A 14,685-nucleotide genomic window follows, 5' to 3' on the forward strand; every position below is an offset into this window, starting at 1 on the left:
CTCGCCCGACCCCCGAGGGCCGGTTCCGCCTCGCCCGACGTCTGAGGGCAGACTCCGCCTCGCCTGATGTTCGGAGGCTGGCTCGCCTCGCCCGACGTCTGAGGGCAGACTCTGTCTCGCACGATCTTCGAGGGCTAGTTCTGCCTCGCCCGACGTTCGAGTGCAGACTCCGCCTCGCCTGATGTTCGGAGGCTGGCTCCGCCTCGCCCGATGTCTGAGGGCTGGCTCCGCCTCGCCCGACGTCCGGGGGCTGACTCCACCTTGCCCGATGTTAGGGGGGTGGCTCTGCCTCACCCGACGTCCAGGGGTTGGCTTCGCCTCACTCGACGTCCGGGGGGTGCCTCCGCCTCGGCCGACGTCTAGGGGCTGGCTCTGCCTCGCCCGACATCTGCGCACTGCTCCTTCATAACTACGCGCGCGGATAAGGCAGGGCACTCAAGTCAACCGCAATACCGAGGACCATACTCTGCACGCTTGCAGGAAAGTACCATTAGGATATGACAGGACAAGCGCTTTAAGCCCTTCCAGGCATGCCAGAGCCCGAACAGTATTGTAGGCGCCGACATTTGTCTTACAGTGTTGTGGGCGCCGCCATTTGCCCTCGGGCGCAGATGCTAATGGAAGCATACGACAACCGCTACGGTCTAGGATGAAACTCGCATTATCTACAGTAACGAATGTGCGGTCACTATGTCGTCTGCTCCCCATAGGGTCGCGGTTTAGCACCCTGGTCCGTTGCGCCGCCTGCCAGGGCAGGATGGGACGTGACCACTTGCTGAAAAAGCCTGAACATGGCATCATCAGCGAGCATGCACCCAGCATAGAGTTAGCCCTAGAACCGTCTGCCGTGTCAGCGGGGCTCGCTCAGAGGAAAAGGAAGACCCAGCATCTTTGAAGGACCTTCCTGGCCTCTAGTTTTTCTTCTTTCTTCTATTTGTAATCCTTGCTTCCCCTTGGTCTATAAAAGGGAAGGCAAGGCACCCCATTAAGGGAGACTCGATTGAACACACCACGCATCATATCACACAAAGCTAAGCAGCAACCCAGCTCTCAGCACCCATTCGACCTTTCCATCAGAGACTTGGGACCTATCCCTCTCTCACCCGTTTGTAACCCCTACTATGAACTTTTTGGTGCTAATAACATGAGCAGCAACCACGAACTGGACGTAGGGACATTCCGCCTGAACCAGTATAAACCTTGCGTCTTTTTAGCACACCATTCGGGCCAGACGTGCAATAATACAAATTTACTCATTGGTGTTTACGCGAAACACCGATGGTTGGCACGCCAGGTAGGGGACCTTTGCGCGTTCCGACATTAACATTAGGCCACGGATGGCTAGCCACAAAATTAGCTGGGTCCTAGGAGCACACGTGTGCTTCGGTGACCTGGACTTCATCTTCATGGTGGGAGGAGAGTTGGCATTGGCTCACGCTGCCATCCAGCCTCTTCCCTCCATCGTCCTTGACTACGGGAGGCTTGAGCGCTGGCTCGGCGTCTTCCTAGGACCCTAGGCATCTAGGGAGGACTCATGCCACCTCATCTTTTCTGAAGCCACTGACATGGCGTGGCTCGCCGGAGGAGAACCCCTCTCTCCGGAACACCCCACACAGAGCGCCCCGACAGTGCTTCCGTTCGTTCTCCGCAACGCCACGACGACCGTTAGCAACCTTGTGGCACGACAAATGGTTTCATCGCCCACAAACGACGAGTTCGTGGGGATGATCGAACATGTCGTAGAATCTTTCCATGACCTCCTGGCAGAAGAGCTAGAGTCACCCTCTGGCTCTGATTCCAGCAGGGGTAGCCACCACCCCTCTCATGAATGCTTCATGATGGGTACCCCCGAGGGGCATGTCGAAAGCGTCCACAAGGGGGAGGCTACCCCAACAAATGGTCTCGATGATGAGGCCAAGAGGGAGACAGTGGCCCCACCACGAATGTCAGTGGAGTGGCTGAAAGCCCAACATCGAGAGATCGAGGAAGCGCGACTCCAGCTCGAGCAGGAATACGCGGAGCTCGATCGGGAGATTGAGTGCCACGGAGAAAGTGGGTGCACCTGTGCCATGGCCCTTGACGTGAACTAGAGGATCATCGCCGATGATGAAGCCCTCCCTCACTTCGTTCGAGTGAGCCAGAACATCACCGCCACAACAGCCTTGTTCCATGGCCTTCCAGAAGCCATGACTTCCAAGGATCATTGGGCCCACCACGAGATTTGCACACTGCTCAAGCATGCGGTGGCGCAGCAGGCTGAAAGCTCGTTGTCTTGGCGACATGAGCTCGACGCTAGCTAGCGCACGCCCTCGGAGCGTCCTATCAGGGATGAGTCAGTCCACTAGGAACCACAAGGAAGTAGGCAACACACCATGGTCCCAGTGCATCAGCATCTCGATCGCAACCGTGACGCGCACAACACCCTCGACGCCCGTAGACACGCCTACGACGACCGAAGAGAGGGAGCCAGGCATGGCTATCACCCTCATCATGGCGGACACTATGACAGCAGTGAGGACTGAAGCCCGAGCCCTAGCCTACTAGGGCCTCAGGCCTTCGGCCGACACATCCTCAACGCTGCCTTCCCGCTTAGGTACCGACCATCAACCAATATCCTGAAGTACTCTGGAGAAACATACCCCGAACTATGGCTCAAAGACTATTGGCTTGCCTACCAAGTCGGTGGTGCGGATAATGATGACTTCATTATTCGCAACCTCCCATTGTTCTTGGCCAATTCGGCAAGAACCTGGTTGGAACACCTTCCGCCCAACAGAATCCAAAGTTGGGCAGACCTGAAGGAGATCTTCATGGGAAACTTCCAGGCCACATCCAAGCATCCTGGAAACCCATGGGATCTCAAGAACTATCGGCAGAAGGCTAGAGAAACCCTTCGTGGGTACATCCGATGCTTCCCCCGGCAATGCAACGAGCTCCCTAACGTTGCCAACACCGACGTTATAGGAGCTTTCCTATCCGAGACCACCTGCAAGTCTTTGGTTCACAAGCTGGGACATAAGGGCTAGCGAACCACCAAGGAACTCCTGGACATTGCCACCAGCCACGCCTCGGGCAAGGAAGCGGTCGGAGCCATCTTTGATCGCATCGATGGCAAGGTGAGGTGAGACGAGGATGCCGGTGAAGGCACCTCCAATCGTCCCACCAAAAATAAGAACAAGAAGCAACGGTGCAAGGGCTCGCTTGTGGCCACCGCTTACCGGAGAGGTGGTCGAAAGCCTACGGAGGGCACTCCGAACCATTTTGAAAAACTACTCTAGGGGACATGCCCAAACCATGCTTTCTCGGTAAAGCATCTGTATAAGGACTGTAGCCTCATGCGATGGTTCTTGTCCGAAGGCTCCAACAAAGGGGAGCATGGAAAGGACCTTGATCCCACCGCGGATGATGCCGAGGAGAAGGACGATGGCTTTCCAACACCAGATGGCTGCCTCATAATCTTCGGAGGACCGAAGGCCTACGACTCCAAGCACTGCCAGAAGATCGCACGCTGCGAGGTCTATGCGACCGAACCGGCCACACCCGCCTTCCTTCGGTGGTTAGAATCCGCCATAACCTTCGACTAGACCGACCATCTAGAGATCGTCCCACAACTAGGGAGATATCCTCTCATGGTCGACTCGATCATCGGTATGAAGCGCCTCACCAAGGTACTAATGGATGGGGGCAGCGGCCTCAACATCCTATATGCTGAGACGCTCGACGCCATGGGCATCGACCGAGCATGCGTCCGGCCGACCGGAGCACCTTTCCATGGTGTCGTGCCTGGAAAGCAGACCTTACCACTTGGGCAGCTCGATCTGCCCGTCACCTTTGGGGGTCCGTCCAACTATAGGATGGAGACCCTCACCTTTGAAGTGGTTGGGTTCCATGGAACCTACCATGCCATCCTGGGGCAACCATGATACACGAAGTTCATGTCCATTCCCAACTACACCTACCTCAAACTAAAGATGTCGGGCCCAGGTGGGATCATCACCATCGGCACCTCCTTTTAGCGCGCCTACGAGTGCGAGGTTGAGTGCTGCGATCATGTCGCAGCAATCGTTGCCTCCGCAGAGCTCGTGGCCCTCAGGAAGAAGGTCACCGAAGAAGCACCCGACCCCAAGTGGTCAACCGGGTCCTTCAAACTAGTGGAGGGCTCTAAGGAGGTCCTCGTGGACCCTAGGAGCATCGAGGGCAAAATGGTGCGCATTGGTACCATGCTTTCCTCTGAATAGGAAAGCGCGCTCGTCGGCTTCCTTCATTCCAACAAAGACATCTTCACGTGGAAACCCTCGGATATGCCAGGCATTCTGAGGGAAGTCGCTGAGCACACCTTGAAGATCTGCCTAGGCTCCAAGCCGGTGAAACAATGCCTGTGTCGCTTTGATGAGGGGAAACATAGGACTATCGGTGAGGAGATCGCAAAGCTTTTGTGGCAGAACCTCCTAAGTTATAGGGCCCACATGCACCTGTCACTGTCCGACGACCTTTGACATTTATGCATATGTTTCCATTAACTTAAAAAGACTGTCGGGTGTCCTCGGGGAACCCCGAATCATCCACGATTTCCGAGCAGGATCACGTTACAGAGTCATTGCAGTATTACAACATTTATTCAAATATCAAAACCAGAGTAAAAACAGCGGAAGTCTTACGATAACATAGTTTACAAACCAGTTGTTTCAAACCTTACAAACTAAGTTCGATGTTTATTACAAAACGAAATAGTGGAGTGGCATTATAATATAATACAAAACACACAAGGAGATTGCCCTGCCCAAGGGCCACACATTTACTTCTCATCGTCATAACAAGGTACAACTGTCATGCAGCACGATCCAAAACAGATCTGCTCATGAGGCTCACCTGCAACAAGGGGTCAACGAACCCTGAGTACAAAAGTACTCAACAAGACTTAACCGAAATAAGAACTGATAACTCAAAAATGCAGGCTCAGGGATTCAAGGTATGGTTTTAACAATAATCAAAGTTATTTTGCGTAAAAGCTCTTTAACAAAATTCTTTATTTCAACAATTTAAACTTCATAAAATCATATACAAAGATGACACGATCCGTAATGAGATCATGAAACTTCATATCCAACACCTTCATCAACCATTCTCAAGTTCTAGTTATTAATACTACGATGATGAACAGTGAGTTGAGTCTCCATAACCGAGGAGCAACGACGATTCGAACCGATTAAACCCAGCTGGGAATTCCAGACCACACGACATATGCAGGTCCCCGACTCACATATATCAACCTACCCTCGGATCCTCTAAAACAAGAACGGGTCCGCGCCACCCGAGAATACAGTACTCCACCATTCCAGCCCATAGCCACGTGGGTACACGCTATTCCCGCCATCTCTCCACTCCCAGTGCGCGAGTAGCCATTCCCGTAATAGAATTGCCAAGTTCAGGCTTACCGGAGTATGTGGTTAGTACTACAAATTCTCACCTCATGCAATTCAACAACGGACGTGCCTTAATCGACACAGGCGGAAAGAACCCGCTCACAAGACCTCCATGTCTTGTGGCTCACACACACCGAGTCCGCCCGGTCTAGATTTATTACTCCACATTCCCATATCACATGATAACATAAGTAACCAATGTTCCATTTAAAACTTGCAGGTGACAGGTAATCACCCGACTTTCATCGTTCTACGCATAGCTAAGCAAAACTAGGCATATACGAGTTTAAAACTGGTAATATGGTAAATATGGAATAACAAGGATGGTAATGCACCAATTAGGCTCTTACTTAACTCCTAATCACTTAATGCAGTAACGGAAAGCAAAAGCAAAATTAATTTGTAAAACACAAGGTAGGGTTGTATGCATCCGGGGCTTGCCTTCGTTGACGGAAAAGTCCGATTCCTGCGACGTCACACAAGTATTCGATCCGACCTCAACCGATGGATTAACCTCCTCAACAACTTGATTAACTACCACGTTTTCACCTTCGTTCACTACACGTAATAACAATGCCATGTTTAACATGATGCGGAATACGAAACATGATGATCGATGATGGATACAAAAATTAACAAGTTGAATACAACTTTCCTTCGCGGTACAGTTGCAAGTCAAACTAATCAAACCTTTTTCGCAACACCCAATCAATTGCCAAGAATCATTATCAACTAATGATCCAAGGACATCACCCAATCAAAAATTCAATCAAAACCTAAATCATTAAAGGTTACTATTTGCTTTTATGAATTAATTATTTAATTAAGAATTATGAAATAAATCAACTTATTCCAATTGGGCTCAAAATTTTTTTGTAAATGTTCATTACATGATAACTAAGTGGCAAAACAATTTTCATAATTTTTGGATAATTAATTAAGCCTAGAAAAATTATGGAAAGTCATTTATTAATTAATTGAGCAATTTTTATCATACCCCAAAAATACTTAAAATCAATATTTCAAATTTTTGTCACATAATATACATCACAAAGAAGTCACACAAAAATTTTCATAATTTTTGGAGCTCTAAATAAATTTACACAAAAATAACAAATTCCAGCACTATTCATATAAATCTGAAAAACAGAAAACTCATTTGAACGCTGAGTCACTGACATCGGACCCCACATGTCATCTTCAACCTTCGCGCGTTGACTACGACGACGACGGCGCTGACCGGCGCAAACTCGCCAACGGTGAATCCAAAGGCGACGGTCAAGGTACCAAAATGACCACATCATCACGGCGCATCGATTGAAGGCACTAGCTAGACGAATTACTACGAGCTACGAGCTTGGCATCGGCCATGGCGGACGCGGCGGCTCGGCGGCACTACGCCGGCGACAGGAGCTCGGTAGCGATTAAATAAACGGTACAGGAAGCACCAGTAGCTCACCACGAACACGACAGAGCAGAGAGCAATGCTGGAGAAGCAGCGTAGACGCGGGTCGACGTGCACAGCAACGGCGGCGGAGCAAGGATCGTCGGTGATGGTGTGCCGGTGACTGTGGTGATCAAAATGAGCAAGCAACAACGGATTAAGCATCACAGCATCGAGACGAAGCTGGAGCTACGCTAATCAGAAGCAACAGCTCACCAGAGGGTCCTGACCACGGTGAAACGGGATCACCGAAGCTGTTGCCGGCCGCGAAGAAGAAGTACGTTGCGCGGCGTTTCCCGGCGAAATCAGACTAAATTGAGGGGTTAGCTGGACGCGCAAGGAGTAGGCGGAGCTGGAGCTAGCTTATCAGCGATGGCGGAGCACGACAGTGACGGCACGGGCTCGCCGGAGATGAGCAAGGTGACGGGAAGAAAACAGAGCAAAGGAAAAGAAGAACGGCGACGACTCCAGAGCTTTATAGGGCAGCCAAGGAAGCGCAAGGAAGCCACGACGAAGCCCTCAGCGCGCCAACGCGACGCCCGGACGGCCACGCGCGCGACTGGAAGCAAATCGAAGTTCGCCGGCATGTAGCAAGAGCGGTGAACACTGTTCACACAATTTACAGAAATGCCATTCTCCAAAATTCACAAATTACTCTCAAATTTTCATAACAACTCAAAAATCTCCAAAAACAAAAGTTGTTCAAAATCAAAAGTTCTACAACTTTGCTTTTGAAACCATATCCAAATTCATTTTACATTTTGAAATTCAAATTTGAATTCAAAAGGGGACACTTTAAAGAATTAAGCCTTTTCAAATTACTTCAAATTTTACTAAACAACTTTGAAAACTCCAAACACCAACTTTATACAACTTGACAAGATCTACACTTTTGCTTTTAAGCTCAACCCCAAAATATGCTTAGATTTTGAAATGAGTTTTCAGGGTAGAATTTAAATACTGAAATTAAGGTTTTCGGAATTTCAAAACAATACAGGTATTTCAAACTTGATTCAAACAATACAATTCAACACTTATACATGAATGTAAACTTGTTTTAGTGAATGCATATCAACGTTTGCAATATGACCAAATGCTTTGCAATGCATATGATGACATGACAGTTTTAGTATTTAAAACACCCGGGGTGTTACAATCCTTCCCCCTAAAAGAAATCTCGTCCCGAGATTCAAAGCCATAGGTAAGTAATGGAAAAGGAAATGTGTCAATCCAAAAACATCCAGAACTTCTCCATAAAACAGCTGAGGTTCTTTTACAAAACATAATTTGTAGTAACCGAGCTCAACTAACATTATTCTATTCTATATTGACGCTAGAAACTCTGGAAATTTTTCTAACAAGTAATCTTCTGATTCCCAGGTAGCTTCTTCTTCTGAATGTTGATTCCATTGTATTTTATAGAACTTGATTGTCCGTCTTCGAGTAACACGATCTTTCTGATCTAACACTCGGATAGGATATTCGGAATAAGTTAAATCCGGTTCTAGTTCTACTCCTTCAACTTCAACATTCTGTTCAGGCACTCGGAGACACTTCTTCAATTGAGAAACATGGAACACATCATGCACAGCTGTGAGATGTTCAGGTAATTGCAAGCGATATGCCACTTTTCCATACCTTTCCAAAATTTGATATGGTCCAATATATCGAGGTGCCAACTTTCCTTTAACACCAAAACGGTTAACTCCCTTCATTGGTGATACTTTCAGATATACAAAATCTCCTTTGTTAAATACTAATGGTCTCCGTCTTCTATCCGCATAACTCTTTTGACGAGATTGAGCTATCTTCAAATTATTCTGTATTTGCCTAACCTTGTCTTCTGTTTCTTTCACAAGGTCAACTCCAAAGAATCTTCTTTCTCCAGGCTCAGACCAACTCAATGATGTTCTGCATCTACGACCATAGAGTGCTTCAAATGGAGCCATTCTAATGCTTTCCTGATAACTATTGTTGTATGAGAACTCGGCCAAAGGTAAGCACTCATCCCACCTATTGGAATAGTTAAGGACACAACATCTTAACATGTCTTCAAGTACTTGATTGACTCTTTCAGTCTGCCCATCAGTCTGCGGATGATAAGCTGTACTATACAGAAGTTTGGTACCTAACGAAGCATGTAAGTGTTTCCAAAAGCTGGAGACAAACTGTGTACCCCTATCTGACACTATGGTTTTTGGTACCCCATGCAAACTCATGATTCTTGCTAAGTACATCTTGGCATATTGGATCGTGGGATATATTGTCTTGACTGGAAGAAAATGTGCTGACTTAGTGAGTCGATCGACAATAACCCATACCGAGTCAAATCCCTTTGATGTCTTGGGTAGACCAATAATAAAGTCCATACTTATGTCCTCCCACTTCCAAGATGGAATAGGTAATGGTTGCAATTCACCAGCAGACCTCAAATGTATAGCTTTCACCTTTTGACAAGTATCACACTTTGCTATATATCTAGCAATCTCTATTTTCATTTTAGTCCACCAGAATCTTTGCTTCAAATCATGGTACATCTTGTTGCTTCCCGGATGGATAGATAACCTAGTAGCATGTGCCTCATCTAGAATTGACTGTCGCAACTCAGGAACCTTTGGTACCACCAGACGATCCTTGAACCACAACACATCTTCATCATCGATACTGAAGCAGTCTGCTTTTCCATTCTTGACTTTTTCCTTGATATGGGCTATACCCTTGTTTTCCTTCTGAGCAGCAATAACTTGATCTCGAATAGTAGCTTCAACAATTATGTTGGTCAAACTTCCTTGTTGAATTACTTCTACATTCAACTTCTCCATTTCTTGGCATAAATTCAAACCCATTGTTCTCACTGTCAGACAATTGCAATAACTTTTGCGACTAAGGGCATCTGCAACCACATTTGCTTTACCCGGGTGATAATGTACTTCCAAATCATAATCCTTAATCAGTTCTAACCATCTTCTTTGTCGCATGTTTAATTCTGACTGAGTGAAGATATACTTTAAGCTCTTGTGGTCTGTATATATATGGCACGTATTACCAAGCAGGTAATGCCGCCAAATCTTTAGAGCATGAACCACAGCTGCTAACTCCAAATCATGAGTAGGATAGTGTTCTTCATGTTGCTTAAGTTGCCTGGATGCATAGGCAATGACTCGGCCTTCTTGCATCAACACACATCCAATACCAATACCTGAAGCATCACAGTAGACGTCAAACGGCTTCTCGATATCAGGTTGGGCTAATACTGGTGCAGTGGTTAACAGTCTCTTCAAAGTCTGGAAAGCCTCTTCACAATCTGATGACCAGACAAACTTGACTTGGTTCTTCAACAATTCAGTTATAGGTTTTGATACTTTAGAGAATTCTGGAATAAACCGACGGTAATATCCCGCCAATCCAAGAAAACTCCGAACTTGATGAACTGTAGCTGGCGGTTTCCAATCAAGCACATCCCTCACTTTGCCGGGATCAACTGCAACTCCTTCGGCTGATAAGACATGTCCAAGAAATTGCACTTCCTTAAGCCAAAAATCACACTTGCTGAACTTGGCATATAGTTGATGTTCTCTCAAGCGGGTCAGAACAATTCTGAGATGTTCCGCATGTTCTGTCTTATTCTTGGAATATACTAGTATATCATCTATAAATACCACTACAAACTTGTCTAGCTCAGGCATGAATACTGAGTTCATTAGATACATGAAATGAGCTGGAGCATTTGTCAAACCAAAAGACATTACCAAGTATTCATATAATCCATATCTTGTGGTAAATGCCGTTTTGGGAATATCTTCAGGCTTTATCTTAATTTGGTGATACCCTGATCTCAAATCTATCTTGGAGAAAACTTTGGCTCCGGCCAACTGATCAAAAAGCAAATCTATCCGAGGTAATGGATACTTATTCTTGATGGTCACTTCATTCAATGGACGATAGTCAACACATAACCTCAGGGTCTCATCTTTCTTTTTCACAAAAATTGCCGGACATCCCCAAGGTGAGGAACTAGGTTGGATAAACCCTTTCACAATCAATTCTTGTAACTGAGTCTTCAACTCGGCTAATTCCTTAGGTGGCATCCTATAAGCTCTCCGAGAAATCGGAGCTGTTCCAGGTTGTAACTCTATGTTGAACTGTACATCCCTATCAGGTGGTAGACCGGGTAACTCCTCAGGAAACACATCCGGAAATTCACACACTACCGGAATATCTCTAATCTCCTTGACAGCAGTTGCACAAATCTTGCCCACTGATCTTCTCAGGGTTGGAAGTTGGATGAGAAGTTGAGAATTACTATCAGGCAAATTTACTCTTAAAGTCCTATTCAAAGCATCTATAATAGCCTTATGCTGATACATCCAATTCATTCCCAAGATTACATCTATATCCTGATCCTTAAGGATAATCATGGTAGTGGGAAAAATATGCCCACCCAGGTTTACGGGTACCTGGTATACCATTTCCTTAGTACACAGACGTCCCCCGGGCGACTGTATAAAGAAACTTTCCTTTGTTCCCCCAATTGAAATTTCATGCTTCACGACAAATGTTCTATTGATGAATGAATGCGATGCGCCAGAATCAAAAAGTATAACTGCAGGGTGATTGGCGACAGGAAACATACCCATCATCACTGGTTCTCCTTCAGGAATTTCCCCGGCTTGAATATAGAAAACCCTTCCTGTCTTCCTCTCATCTTTGCCCTTCTGAGCATTCTGATTGTGGTTCTTGTTTGGTGCTTGACCCTGTTGTTGATTGGCAGGAACCTTCTGATAATTTTGATTAGCCTGCCTAGGATATGGACATTCCCTGGAGAAATGACCAGTCCTTCCACAATTGTAGCATGGATAGTTGTGACCCTGGGATGTCGGAGCATTGCCACCAAGAGCATTGGTTGCCTGTGAGTTCGGATAGGTTATAGCAGGACGGACATTTGACTGTTGCCCGGCTTGAAACTGTGGCGGACGATAAGGAGGACGATAATGGTTTACTGGATGATAAATCACTCTCTGCCTCTTTTGGTTTCCACCAAAAGGTCCAGACGGCCCATTCTTTTTCTTCTTGAGCTCCTTATGCTGCCGATACTTTGCCTCTGAAGCAATTGCAATATTTACTGCCTCATGATAAGTGATATTGGTACAGGCTGTCATCATTGTCTGCAGTTTGGTATTCAGACCTCTCATGAACCATTTCTTTTTCTTGGCATCCGTATTGACATGTTCAGATGCATACTGCGACAGATGATTGAATCTTCCCACATACTGCATAACCGTTTGATCCCCTTGCCTCAAAGCAAGGAATTCATCTAGCTTCATAGCCATCACTCCTTCCGGGATATAATGGGCTCTGAAAGCAGTGCGAAATTCTGTCCAAGTTAACGGAACACCTGCGGGTTGCATGGCCATCAGATTTGCATACCAAGCACCAGCTGCACCTCTAAGTTGCTGGGCAGCAAACACCGGTTTTTGAAACTCTGTGCAGTGAATAAGATCAAATTTCTGTTCCATGGTCCTAAGCCAGTCATCAGCCTCTAGTGGTTCATCTGCCTTGGTGAACACCGGGGGTTTTGTATCCGTGAAATCCACATAAGTAGCCTCATGCCTATTATGATTGCGGCCACGGTTTCCATGCATCTGATTCTGATTACTTTGAGCCATCTCATGAAGCAAACGAGAATTTTCCACAGTTACATTGACTAATGCAGCGATAGCATCAGCCAAATTGGTCGGCATTGGTGGCGGGTTGGGGATATCATCATCATCTTGTGAAGTACCAGGAATATGCGATCCCCGCGTACGACGCATCTGTTCATAACAAACCAAACTTTATTCACAAGTCTTTATTCAAAGATCAAAGAGCTTACTACCCGCATTACATCGATGCCACTTATTTAAACACAAGAACACATCTAACAAAGACTACTAGCTTAACTAGATCTTCTATTACACAACTCTACTCCTTTCCCTGAGCACTTCAAACTTCAGGCTCGGTATCCATTCCGGAATTATTACCGCCTTCATCATCACTTTCATTGATCATTACTAATTCTTCAGGATCTTCTTCTTCTTCCTCTTCTGATTCGTTATCATCGGCAAGGATGACACCTGGGTCCATGGCATCAGCTTGAGGCTCATGATTCGGGTTTAGTAGATTGCTAAGCCTATGAACTTCCTCATGTAGATAGGTATTATGTTCTTCTAAATCTTCTACATAGAATTCTAGCTCATGAGTTCTAGCTCTAGCTACATTTTCCCTATGCCAAGCCTCATTTCTTCCCTCCACCGTACGAACTAACATACTTTCGCAGTTCCTGTGTGCGGTGGTGAGACGCCTCAATTGATCCTGTAATTCTCCTACCTGTATAGCATCCAAAGCCCTATCTCTAGTAGCTTGTGCTAACTCTGCAGAAATCCTATGTATCTCTGCCTGGGGATTAGGCCTAGAACTGCTACTGCTAGCACCATCATTTCTAGGGGCAAGTTGGTGACGAGGAACTCCTTTAGGTCCGGTGGACTTACGGGGCGTCATCTTGGCACGAGCCATACTGTAGGAAACCAATTTAATCCAAGTAAGACCATTTGACCAAAATCCAAAAAGTAGCTAGGATGGATTACATTCCTCAAACCAGTCTCACTACTCAACTCCAGACTAAGAGGTGAAGGAAGTAACGAGTGAATTAATAATGATGCATGAATCGTTCTTACGAACAAAAACATCAAAGTTTATAATGCACATAAACAACATTTATTTTTATATAGGGCATAATAATGTTACTACTCCACCACACAAAACCTTTTTAATCAAATACGAAATGGTGAGAAAGAAATAAGATAAGTCAGAAGCAATTTGGACCAAATTATCAAGTTAAATTGAGTCATCCCAAATCCTTTTGAAGTTTTTGTAAAACAATACAACAAAAACCTTGCAACGATGGCTCCGATACCATTCTGTGGCAGAACCTCCTAAGTTATAGGGCCCACATGCACCTGTCACTATCCGACGACCTTTGACATTTATGCATATGTTTCCATTAACTTAAAAAGACTGTCGGGTGTCCTCGGGGAACCCCGAATCATCCACGATTTCCGAGCAGGATCACGTTACAGAGTCATTGCAGTATTACAACATTTATTCAAATATCAAAACCAGAGTAAAAACAGCGGAAGTCTTACGATAACATAGTTTACAAACCAGTTGTTTCAAACCTTACAAACTAAGTTCGATGTTTATTACAAAACGAAATAGTGGAGTGGCATTATAATATAATACAAAACACACAAGGAGATTGCCCTGCCCAAGGGCCACACATTTACTTCTCATCGTCATAACAAGGTACAACTGTCATGCAGCACGATCCAAAACAGATCTGCTCATGAGGCTCACCTGCAACAAGGGGTCAACGAACCCTGAGTACAAAAGTACTCAACAAGACTTAACCGAAATAAGAACTGATAACTCAGAAATGCAGGCTCAGGGATTCAAGGTATGGTTTTAACAATAATCAAAGTTATTTTGCGTAAAAGCTCTTTAACAAAATTCTTTATTTCAACAATTTAAACTTCATAAAATCATATACAAAGATGACACGATCCGTAATGAGATCATGAAACTTCATATCCAACACCTTCATCAACCATTCTCAAGTTCTAGTTATTAATACTACGATGATGAACAGTGAGTTGAGTCTCCATAACCGAGGAGCAACGACGATTCGAACCGATTAAACCCAGCTGGGAATTCCAGACCACACGACATATGCAGGTCCCCGACTCACATATATCAACCTACCCTCGGATCCTCTAAAACAAG

This window comes from Miscanthus floridulus, chromosome 16, assembly GCF_019320115.1.
Source record: "Miscanthus floridulus cultivar M001 chromosome 16, ASM1932011v1, whole genome shotgun sequence".
Taxonomy (NCBI): Eukaryota; Viridiplantae; Streptophyta; class Magnoliopsida; order Poales; family Poaceae; genus Miscanthus; species Miscanthus floridulus.